Genomic DNA, 12362 nt, shown 5'->3' on the forward strand with positions numbered 1-12362 from the left:
AAAATGGAGGTACCCAGGCCTCCCCGCAGCGGCCGCGCCTGCGCCCTGCGCGTCCGGCCCGCCCCGGCGCGCGAGGCCGTTACAGCCGTTGAGGGAGGCCGAGGGGAGGGGAAGGAGCACCGCACAAGGCCCCGCCCCGCGTCTGAGCGCGCGGTTCCGGCGAGCCCGGCTCCGGCGCCGGTAGGCCGCTCCAGGCCGCTCCGGACCGCGAGCCGCTCCGTAGGCGCCGGCCGCGCTCCGTGCTTTCCCTCCAGCCCTTTGTGTCCTGGCGCGCGTCGGAGGCAACGCGGGAACGCGCGCCGCGCCGTGCGCCTGCGCAAGGGGGCGGGCGGCGCGCCCTGCCGGGAGTGGGTGCCGCTCCCGGGCGCGCCGCCCCTCGCCCCGCCCCCTGCCGCCATTTCGTGCTCGGGCGCCTCGCCTGGGCCCGGCGCGCGCGGCCTCCGCGTGATGGACGCCCGGAAGCCGGGACAACAAAGGCCCGAGCGCAGGGGCTGCGCTGGCTGCAGGGCCTTCCGCTGTCCGCGGGGCGAAGATGGCGCCCGGAGGCTGCAGCTGGGCCTGAGTGTGGAGGGAAATGGGCGCTTCTGCCTCCCCCGGCTGGGCCTATGGACTGACCGCGGGGGCCTGCACGTCCTCGTGTGCTCACACCCCTGGGGTGTGCATCTTCCTGTGTATGCACCACCTCGGGAGCGTGCACATGCCCAAACTCGTGTTTGCACCTTCCGGCCCGCACCAACCCGTAGGCTTCCATGTATTCCTGTGGCACGACCTCGAGGATGTGCTCGCAGTGGACTATGCCCGCACTTTTGTTCGCACCACGCGGCTACCGACAGAGGCCTGGTGTCCATGGATTCATGTTCGCACGACCCCGGGATATGCACGGACGCGTGCATACACGAATCTGGTGTATGCACGAATCTCTATTTCGTGGCCCCGGGTTTGTGGGCAGATCCACGAGTGTAAGCACCACCCTCTACAGTCTGCCCCACCCCCACCCCCATGAAAACTATCCGGTTTCTGGCCTGTTTTGGACTCATTCCCTGTTGCTGAGTTTACATGCAAAGCATAACCACCTGTCCGCTTGCCGTAATGTATTCTCTGCTATTCTTAACCTTTCATTTATTCTTTCCTCCCCCGTTCACTGGGCTCCTGCTGTGGACCCAACTGTGCACTGGGGGTCACTGGTGACAGTGATGCGCGACCGGGGAGGGAAACAGACCGAGAAACGGGCAGTTAGAGGCATCATGATGCAGCTGTGAAGGAGGTGCCTGGCCCACCAGGGTCAAGAGCTTCCTGGAGGAAGCCATGAGCCGAGGCCAGTCTAGCCAGCCAGGGCCTGGTGGCAGAAGGAATGAAGGAAGCCCCAGGTTCAGGCTCAGGCCTGAGAACTTTGTTCTGGGAGGCATTTAAACAGGACATGCCACCACATTTGGCGTTTGAGAGAGGACGGGGGGGTGGAAGCAGAGGGAGCAGGTGATGGAGATGAGGTGCGTGGGAAAAGGAGGCCTGCTTGGGACTAGGCTTAGCAGGCAGCTGGCCTCCCGAAGGAGGGAATGGGGAGGAAAAGCAGGTTCGGGACTGCTCACCAGCTGTAGGCCTGCTGCTGCTTCTGGTTCTTCTGTGTGGAGCATAGTGCTCTCCCCAGAAGGACAGAGACTCAAGCCCCAGCGCTGCCCTTTATCAGCTGGGCAAGCACCTATGTCAGTGGGGTGGAGGGAGCTCTGCCTGCAGGAGAACAGTGGAGGCACGGAGGAAGTGTGCAGTGAGCGTGGGATGTTAGCACTGAGCTGGACTCACTTTAGAAGTTCCCGTGTCTGGCCCTCCTTGCCCTTCCAACAGAGAACCACCCTGTTGGGGGGAGGGTACCTTTAATATGGTTGTGGATATTCTCTTGATACGCTTGCTGTTCCTAGGTACATATTAAGGGCACGGGAGTCCTTTACATTCCCACTGAGAACTCCTCTACACAATCCCCAGTATGTTGTCATTGAGCCCCGGTTTGAACATGAGTCATGATGGACAACAGGCCACTTCACAGGACAGAGTTTCTTCTGTAGCATGTAAAGTCTACCTTTATGAGGCCCAGATCTTTGGGATCTGAAATGAAGGCTTTTTGTCTGTCACCCAAAAGATACTTTCTGAGCACACCCTGTGTGTTAGGCCTGTGTCCAGGCTAGGGGTATAGCAGCCAGATACAGTGCCTGCCTCTAGGAGCTAACAGACCCTAAATTGCAGGACGTCAGGATCGGAGAGCAGACAAATAGCCTCTTCATACTGGATACAATGAGACTGGAAGTCTGTGCAGTGTGATTACAGCACCCTGGGCCTGCCCTCCTGCATCTTGAATTAAAACTGTAGGGGGCTGCGGGGGTGGGGATTGGATGGGCGCATGCCCCCTCCCCTCATGGGGAGCGACCTTGTCAGGCACAGCCTCCCTCTCCCACGTCCCTCTGGTGCTCGCTTCAGGCCTGGTCATGGTCCATAGTCCATGCTACTGGGAGTAGGGGGAGCTGACCGCCGGCTCAGCAGCACCAGCGACATTAGGCAGAAAGAACCAGCTAGGATCCTCCGCAGAAAGATGGATGTGGGCATGGAAGACACTTGGCTGTCCTGAGGGGTGGGGCCATCCTGCTAAGCCCTCTCAGCAGCCACTTCAGGGCAGCCCTGCCTGCCTGGGAGGTGGGGCCTTGGGGATAAGCAGCTGTTGTTTCTCTGTGGCTCAGGCGTTGGGGCAAGTTTTTCTACCACTTTAACCAGCCAGCAGGGCCACAGGCTGGAGCCTCCTAGGAAACCAAGCCTGAGATCTGATGTAAATAAAGTCTGTGTAAGCTGGAAATAGGTGAGTGAGGTGGTCTCACCTCCTCTCCTGCTGAACAGGCAGGTTGTACTGGATCACTGCTCTGCATTTCACACTTTTCCCAAAGGCCCAAGGATCTGGGTGATGTCATCCTCCCTCAAGGGCTCTTTCCTGGAGTTGGGTTCCAGAAGTGAGCTCCCCGCCCCCTAGCCCCTGAGCAGCCCCGTCTGACTGACGCACTGGGCATCGTGGGCAATTTCTCTGGCTCCCAAGAGTAAACCACAGGGACCTAGAAGGTGCTACCCTTGCTCACAGTAAGAGAGGAGGGGTCCCTTGAGAAATGAGACTGTCTGCAGAAGAATAAATGCCACCTTGTGCCTGCCGACTTCCTGCAGAGGTCTGTGGGCCTGTTCCGGGCTTGCGTAAATAATTTAATGGAAAACTCCAGAAGGGAGGCAGCCCACATGAGCCTGACCTTGCGGGCCAGCAGGCAGGTTATAAAATGTTCCCCTTTAAGCAGTGGCTGGGGGTCAAGGATGATGCAGTCGGACCCCAGAGCCATGAGACCCGGCTCTGGGCTCCCGGGGAGGGACAGCGGGGCTGTGCGCGTCTCTGCTGGGCAGCGGGATTTCTTCGAGAAAACCATCCCTCCCGCTGCCCCGCGGTCCTGGTCACAGACTCCTGGGTGTGGCGCCTCCGGATCGCAAAGCCAGGGTCCTGGCGGTCCCAGATGTGTCCTGTCCTCCCTCCCCTCCCAGCGCAGGGCAGCCCTGGGCCCAAAAGCAGTTTGCTGGGACTGGGGGTGGGGGTGGGGGCGGGGAGAAGGCTTCCGCCGAGCCAGGCAGGGTGTCCCCTGGGGCAGCACGGCCGCAGGGCCACCAGCGCGGCCCCACCCGCCCGCCGAGGCGCGTCGGGGGCTGGGCGGTCCCCCTGCGCGCGCTCGGGGCGGTTCCTCCGGGTCCGCCCGCCCCAGCTCGGTCCGTCTGGGAGGCGGCCGGGGGGAGGAGGGAGGAGGGAGCGAGCAGAGCCACTGGCCGGAGGCCGCCCCGCCGAGGCACAAACATTTCCTTATGTGGTGGCTCCGAGGGCCGGGGCGGCGCCCCGGGGGCTGCTGGGGACGGCCGGACACGCCCTGGGCGATCGCGGCGACCCTGGCCGCCGCCCCACGGCATCTCAACCTCATCTCGTGGACTCGACAAAGAGCAACGGCCCCCTGCTCTGCTCTTTGTCCCCTGGAGCCGTCCCACCTTCCCCCAGGAGGAAGTAGCCGCTGCTTCTAGGCCAGACCCTTTCTCTCCCCGACTTCCTCTGCATTTGTGGGAAAGTGACCCTGAGATCGGAGGTTCAGGGACCTCCCTCAGGCCTGGGCGAGGAGGGGGCGGACCGGGTGGCTCCCCTTGTCCGCGGCACCACCCCGGTCCCGCCCCGGCCATCTGCACAGTGCAGCCCCCTCGTCGGCCTTGAGAACTATATTTAGCCGTGGAGGGATAACAGGGTGACTCATGGGCGGAACAGCCCGCGAATGGGCAGTGGACGAGCTGCATCGCTGGAAATGCTGCTTGTTTCTGTTCCAGGCGGCCTTCAGGTTCCAGCCGCCCAAGAGGGCTTGACGTCAAAACGTGGGGCAGATGGGGCTGCCTTCCCTGCAAGGGCACGTCTCCAGGGGCCCTGCTCTGCTGGGTTGGTGGGGGGCAGGACAGTGGCCTGGACACGTGCAGAGCTTCCCAGACCCTGATTAGTGGACCCCTGGCTCTGACACCAGGACTGTTCTAGATTCTTGGGCCGGTATCTCTCTTCTCCAGTATTAGAGCCTTGGAGCAGACTTTACTATCTGATAGGGCAGGTTCCCGTGGGATATTTTCTAAGTGGGGCTTTTAGCAGGACGTGTGCTCACCCCAGTGAATCTCTAATTGGTCTAATTTCAGGGAGTATAATTTGAGGCTGCCTCTGAGAGAGAATCCCAGCCGGAGGCCGTTGCATGCAGCAACACCCCCACCAGGCTGCTCAGGAAGAAACTCTGTGCCTGGCCGCCGCCCCTTCCCACCAGCTTCTCGGTGCCTCCTTTCCCTCCTCTTGCAGCCCCTTGATCCCTGGCTCCCTTGGGTCCCTGGGCACTCATACTCAAGTTGCCTTCCCCTGCCACTGCCCCTGCTACTCAAAACTGGGAAAACATCTCCAGCCTCAGAGTTCCCCTCAGCCCCAGCCCACGCCCTGTCCTGGTTTGTGGGAACGGGCAGGGTTCAGGTCCCCTACTTGGGAACCACTCTTCTGTGGGACACCAGGTTCTGGGAGCTGAAGTAAAGAATCGGGCCAGTCAGATGGCAATGGCCGTCCTTGCCCATTGCACTGCAACGGTACATCTGTGGATAGACTGTCCAGTTTTAAGATTCTCTTTTCACACTGGGGAGAGGTCCCCAAGGAATCTGAAGAAGGAAGATGGGGAAATGGACACTCAAAAGCATGAGACACTCTGTAACCCATTCACTGATAAAATGGCCAAGTCTTAGGGTCAGAAGGGATCTTAGCAGTCATCTCATTCACCCCAACTAGCTAAAGCAGAAACCTCTTCTACCAAGTTCCTTGATTGCTTCCAGTGGCAGGGAACTCACTACTTCGGTGTGTTCTATCTCATATAGAATTAAAATCTGCCTTCTTTAATGTCCATCTTCATGCCGCTCGTCTGTCCGACCTAGTGTTCTGTGAAGGCAGAGTCCCGGTGACTCTCACTGCCTCCCACAGTGCTGGAGCATAGTGGTGCTCAAAGAACGTGTTCGAATGAAGGATGCAGCAATATCAAATGTTCGCCAAAGTGCCACCTCAAAGCCATCCACTCTGGGCTAAACCACACCAGCTTTTCCCACCATCCCATATAGGATGTGGTTTCCAGGACACTCTTTATCTTTCCCACCTGCTACAACATCCAGGTTGCAGTGTTTCTTCTAAGCCGTGGACGCCTGAAGTGAGCTCACTTCTCCAGGTGTGCCTCAAACGGCACACAAGTGGCGTGGGGCGTGCCCTCTCTCACCGTGCGCTCTGTGCTACCATCCACGCAGCCTGATCCTGCGAGGCCTTATTTTTAGCAGCCTGCTGTGGTCGCATCTCTCTGAGCCCCAGGCCGGTCCTTTGTGTGGCATGCTGTAACTGTAACCGTCACAGTTTTAACAAAGAGGAGGGCTCCTTGCTGCATGGGACAGCAGTGCCGTGCCCTGGGATGGGCTCTTGGTGCCCACTGGCATGTCAGGGGGCTGGGCTGGGGAATGGTCAGCCCCAGTCCTCCTGGGCGGGACCTCCTCATGGGGCCAAGATTCTGGTTGTGGGCAAAGAAGATGCCAGAGGGTGCCCTCTGCTCAACAATCAAAATCTGGTTTCGGGGCTCTCCCAAAGACCCCCTAAGACCCATAATCGGGTAATCAGCATGTCCCCCACCATGCTTGGTGGAGCCCCTTGAGGCCCCAGGGCTTCTGGATGCTGTGCCTCAGCTTTGCCCTGCCACATAGCTGAACAGGCGCGGGATAGCTGTGAACACACAGCTATGGGTTAATATGTGTTTGTTGACTGACTCTTAGATGGCAAGGAGGTGAGGAGCAATCCCAGGCTGGCGTCCACACCTTGGACATCTGCTTCTCCCTGTCCCCTCTGCAGTTTGGAGCCAGGGCACACTCACCCATCTTGCCCCCAGTTTGTGGATCCGCTGAAGGGCGACGAGAGGAGGCTCTGGCCCTGAGCCTGCCTCAGGTGGCCTGGGAGTCTGGTCTGGGCCCAGGCCTGGCCTGCACTTACAGACCAAAGGCTGATGGAGGGTGAAATCCATAAAGTGCCCCAAGGAAGGACTGGGAGCCTCTGCCCAGAGAGGTTGTTCTCTCCTGAAAGGGCTTTATGCCATGTAGAGTGCCCACCCACTAGAATGCCCTGGCAGCCAGGGAGGGCGCAGGCATCATTCCAGGTCATCTGATGGTGCAGGGGCCTGGCCAGCGGGGGAGGGCAGCGAGGGCAGAGGGAAGGGCAGGAGCATCGTGACAAGGAGGAAACGCCAGAAACCAACAAGGTCAGTGCAGGGCAACCGAAAGGAACATGACAGTCGCCAGAGTCTGAGAAGGAAAGGAAGGCTCGGAGGGGGCCCGTGATGGTGGCACTCCTGGCCCTCGAACTGCGCAGGCTCTCTGGTCAGCATGATTCAGCACGGAGGGCACTGGGGCCACTGGCTCGGGCTAGCTCCGGGAGGACCCCAGCTTGGCCTCCACACCACGGGGCTCACAGGGGGGCCCAAATGTGCCAAGGAGAGCGGGAGCCCATGCCCAGATCCCAGCCTCACATCCCCTACCCTCCGCCAGCTCCCACACACACCTTCGCTCCATCACCCCCTTCCCAACTGCGCTGACTCTGAGTGGAGGCAGGTGCCGCCTCTGCTCGCTGACATCGGTGTGGGTTTGCACACCCGCTCAGGCCCAGACCCATGGGTCCTGCCGCAGGCCTTCGAGAGCCTGAGAGAGCCCCTTGGAGCCCCTTGTGGTCCATCTAAGGCAGGCTGTGTGCATACGGAAAGAGCCCTAGACGGGTTCTCTGGACGGGGTTGAGGTCCAGCTCTGACCCTAGCTGGGCAGATGACCTCGGGCAGATCATGCTGCTCATTGGTCCTCCGTTCCGGATCCCAGCTCTGCGTCATTGTGATTCTCAGGGAGCGAGCCATCTGAGCTTTCCCGAGGTGGGAAGGAGCAGGGAGGAGAAGGTCAAGGCCAGAGCCTGCATATGAAATGCAAATGGGAGCCCCATATGTAAATCAGCCAATGTTTGTTCCTTCTCTTCTCACAAGGCCCAGTGCGAGCAGATGTCTCAAAGAGTGCCCATGACCTTCCCCTGAGTGTCCTCGCGGAGAGGAGCAGGCTGGGCATCTGGGGTCACAGTGGCATTGACCTGCTGGGACGGGGGCCCAGCTGGAAGCCAGCCCTCCCCTGCCGGAGCCCAGGGCACTCGGTCCCCTGCTCAGTGAAACACACAGCTTTCTGCCCCTTCTGCAGTCACTTGTGTCCCGTGTCGTCCCACTCACTTTGGGTGGCATCTGTCCCCACCCAGGAGCAGAGTGGAATGTTTTTCAGTCTGTGAGTCTGGGGGTTGATACGGCAAAGACCTTTGAGGAGCTGGCTGGCCACCCACTATAACAGGGACAGTTGTGGCTGTGGGCAGGGGTCTCTGGAGTCCAGGCCCCCGAGGCTCTTTCTTGCATGAAATACCTTGAGGTGAGAGGGGGCCAAGCTTGGGACCCTGCCTCCAAGGATGCCAGGCACTCAAACGATGCCGGGCAGGGTGACCAGCACTGGGGTGGTGGGGGGGCTGTTTCTGAGGCTGCCGGCCAGGCAGGCAGCTGGGCCACTGGGGCCCTGGGGAGACCCAGATGTTGTCTCTTTTCAGCTCATTGCTTCCCAAAGTGGGAGGGGGGAGCCCGGGGAGGCCACACAGAGGAGCCAAGGGGCCCCCTGGGTTTTACTGAGGAGCCGCCTGGGAGGGAGAGTGGGGCCATCTGTTCCCCAGGCTGCAGGGAGCAGAATGGGCCATGGCGAGGGAGGGGCTTCCCAGCACCAGCATGCAGGGACCACTCCAGGGGGTCCTAGTGGGGGCCTGAGGGGTTGAGGAGGGGATGGGTCCCAAGATCCCTGCCCAGAGTGAGCCCCAGTAGGACCCTGAGAATTTGGTGTTGGAGGGGCACCAGGCTGAGGGAGGAGGGCCAGTCCCCAAGAGAAGACGGGGGGTCCACCCCCAGCTCCTTCCCTGCCCCTGCCTGCTGGAGGGCACCAAAAACACCTTCGACCTAGACCAGCTGGCTGTTTCAAAGCCCTTTCAGGCCCTGGACAAGGACAGAGGTCCCCATTTTACTGAAACTCTTGTTTTCCACCAAAATCAGTCAGCCTCAATTCTTGAGGGTCCTCGGAGTCCCCCTGAAGAGCCTCAGAGGGAGGAGGCATGGGGAGGGGTTACAGACCTGGAAGGCTGTGGACACTGTCCCCCCAGGGCTGGCACATCTGATCACCCCCCAGCCCTGAGCAGCTGCAAAGCACCACTTCCTCCCCTTCCCCCAGCCCTCCTCTGGGTCCCTCTCCCCCCCATCCAGGTCCCAGAGAAAAGAGAGCCCCACCCCGCACGGCATCCCACTTCCTGCATCTGTCACCTGCGCCGCTCAGATCCCTGTCCCCAATGAGGAAGCAGAGGTGACTCCACCGCTGTGCTGGCTCCCCCCTCCCCCACCCCTGGTTCCGGGCACCTGACTCCACATCATTCATCCTCAAGGCTGGCGCCTTTCCGTCAACGCCGAAGCCACCAAGACCCTCCGTGTTAACATGAGCGCCCCGAGCTCGCCTCCCTGTCGGCCCCCTTTCCTCACGGCCACCCTCTAGAGAGAGATGTCCACGCCCGGCTCCGCTTCCTCCTCCCTTCCTCCCTTCCTCATTCCTCAGTCCCTGGCTGCCCTGCAACCGCTCAGAGCTCGTCTCTGCTGCGCCAGGTCCGCTCTGTCCTCCTCTTCCCTGCTACCCCCGAGCGTCCACCTCTTCCGCAGTTCCTGTCCCCCTCGAAGCTCCCTCTGTCTGTCTGGGTCACACTGCTGGAGTTCTCCCTCTGAGAGTGGCAGACAGCGGGATGGGGCGGAACGAGGGCACTGGCATCAGACACCCTGGTTCAAAGAGGCCTCGCTGCCTGCCAGCTGGGCGGCCTTGACCACGTTCCTTCACCCTCGGTGCCTCGGTCTCCTCAGCTGTAAAGTGGGGGGACAGCATGGAAGGGACCTCTTGGATCCTGTGAGGATTCAGAAGTACGTGCCCTCCCTTAGCACGGACCGGCGCAGAGCGCCTGCTGCTCGGAGCAGCGGGAGGGGGCACCGGTTCTGGGCTCTGCCTGGTGGCCCGTGGCACTGGGCCACCAGTGACAGCAGTGGGCCAGGTAGCCACGGGCTTTGGGCAGCGAGGGTGACCTGGGAATGCCAGTGATCTTAGAAGCCCCAGGCACGCTCAGCCAGTCCATGCATTGCTCTTCCTGGGCATGGGGTGGGGGCATTTCGAGGGGTTCAGTCATGTGCACGGAATACTGTGTTTTCCTCTCTGCTGCGACTGCTCCCAAGGAGGTCGAGTCGCCCCAGCCCACCCTACTCTGGGCATCTCTATCCAGAGCCTGGAGGCCCCTGAGGCATAGGGGTGCAGGCTGGCCACAGATGGGTTAACTCCTGGCCTGGCTCCTAGACAGGATGCTTCCTAGGGCACGTAATGCCCCCTCCACTCCTTGCCTTTCCTTGGTCCCCAGAGCAGCAGGCACCCCTCCCTTCTCACATCCCCCTCCACTCCCTCTGACCGACCGAAGGGGACAGAGGGCTCCCCCAGGTGGCCAAATGTGCCAAGGCCAGAAGCTGGGGAGTCTGCAAGGACTGGCTTCAAGCATCCTGCCCCTTCAGCCCCGTAAATACGTCTGCATGGTCAAGACTAGGTGTTCCAATTTGGGGTTCGGAAAAATCAGGTCCCCTGTATGTGTATTGGTATCTGTATGAAACCAGCAATGTGTGTGATCCACGTGTTGTGAAGTATTCCTAGCCAGATGGTAGGGAATTGCTTGCAGCCATTCTGAACACCGGGGGAGGATTATCTGCAGGGCCTGGCCTAACACTCTGCCTTGTGTCGCGGGTCACAGGATGCAGAGACATGGGGACAGGAAGCAGAGCGCAGAGGCCCAGCTAGAAGCCAAAAACACACTAGTACCAGTAATCACCACCATTTACCACAGGCCTTCTGTGTGTCTGTCACCATGCCCTGGGCTTTCCTTCCTTCGTTTCCTTTACTTCTCACAACCACCTAGGAAACAGACATTATTATTATCCTCACTGAGCAGATGGGGAAACTGAGGCTCAGTGAAGTTAAATCCCTTGTCTAAAATCACACAGCTAGGTGAAGACTGAATTGGAGCTCAGACATGTCTGACTCCAAATGCCTTGCTCTTATGCAAGTCTGCCTATGCACGGGAAGATCATCTGGCAGAGAACTAAGAGAGACATGAGTATACTCACGAGACGCTCATGGGGGAGGCTGGACAACTCCTTCCCACCCCAAGAGCACACACAGCAGGTGCTCAGCAGAAGCAGGTGGAACTACGACGGGTCAGTTACACAGCACAGTGAATACATGCATATGTACATACATACATACATACATACATGTGAGAGAAAGGGGAGGTAAACCAGCGGGCCCTCCAAGGTGTGCACACAGGCCGGGGGGCCTGATACCTGCCCATGAATGCAAGCAGGCTCTGGACTTGGGTATTGGTCCTTCTAGAATGTGGACACCTGGACACCATGGAGTGCACTAAGATCCAGAGGGTTCCAGCGATGCTGCAGCCTACCCTCGGCTCACTGGCAGGCCGAGGCCCAGTGTTCTCAACCCAGACAGGTTCTGGTGATAGCCACACACGAGCAGGGACACATATATGAATGTGGGCTCCATCACACACGCCCCCCCACACATACATCTTCCCAAGACAGAGCCTGCTGCCGCCATCTGTTCTGTGCAGACACAGTCGAAGTCTTGGGCACAGAGTCCAGCTCACACTGACAAGTACACACACACACACACACACACACACACATACATAGAGCTCTCAGAGAGAAGGGAAGAAAGGTCGAGCTGTCTGGGGGGCTGAAAGTCGCTGCAGCCCCATAGACACTGGGGCCTAAGCCCTGGCATCAACCCCCTGGGTGGCAGAGTCTGTCCTCAGGGGGCCCCCTCCCACCTTCCCAGGCCGGGAGACTGTCTTCTGCCCTCCCATTTGAAAGGCTCGGCCCAGGCCTGAAATGCCCAGGACGACCACCAGGGGGCGCGTGAGCATTGAATAATCCTTTCAGCCAGGCCTCCTCCCCAAACCCTCCTTCATTCATTCTTAAATATGTATAAAGCCCCCCTTCTGTGCCAGGTGACCGACCCAGAGAAGAAAGGGGAGGAGGGGGTGGAGGTGGTTGGGCCAAGGGGACTGGCAGGTGCCTATGCTTCTGTGGGACTGGAGGTTACGGGGAAGGCGTTGGTGGGGGTCTGGGTCAGAACTAACAGCTAGAATGTACTGAGCACCGGCTGTGTTCAAGCTCTTCTAGATTTTCATATGCCTTGACTCACTTAATCCACAACTGTATGAACTAGGTACTCCCATTCTTATGCTCTTATTGTGGCTATTGTGGGTGCAGTAGAGCAGGTATAATGACAGTGACTTACCCCACAGAGTTGTTAGAAGAATTAAATGGATCAATAGGCTTATGTGCAAACCACTCGGAACACTGCCCAGTTGTCAGCACCATCCCCATTTTACAGATGGGGAAACCAAGGCACAGTTAACAAGGAGTGGCCTCAGGATTCAATCCTGAGCAGGCTGGTTCCAGAGTACGGCCTTACTGAGTTACTAGACCCCCTGGGGTCCAGCAGGTCCAATCAGGGGGTCCTGGGGGCCATGGGGGGCCACTGGAGAATTTTAGCAGGGAAGGGACAAGACCTAGTTTGCATTTCATGCTGGCTGTAGGGTGGGCCAGCCTGGTGGCAGGCGGACTGGTCAG

Source organism: Equus caballus, chromosome 6 (assembly GCF_041296265.1).
Source record: "Equus caballus isolate H_3958 breed thoroughbred chromosome 6, TB-T2T, whole genome shotgun sequence".
Classification (NCBI taxonomy): Eukaryota; Metazoa; Chordata; class Mammalia; order Perissodactyla; family Equidae; genus Equus; species Equus caballus.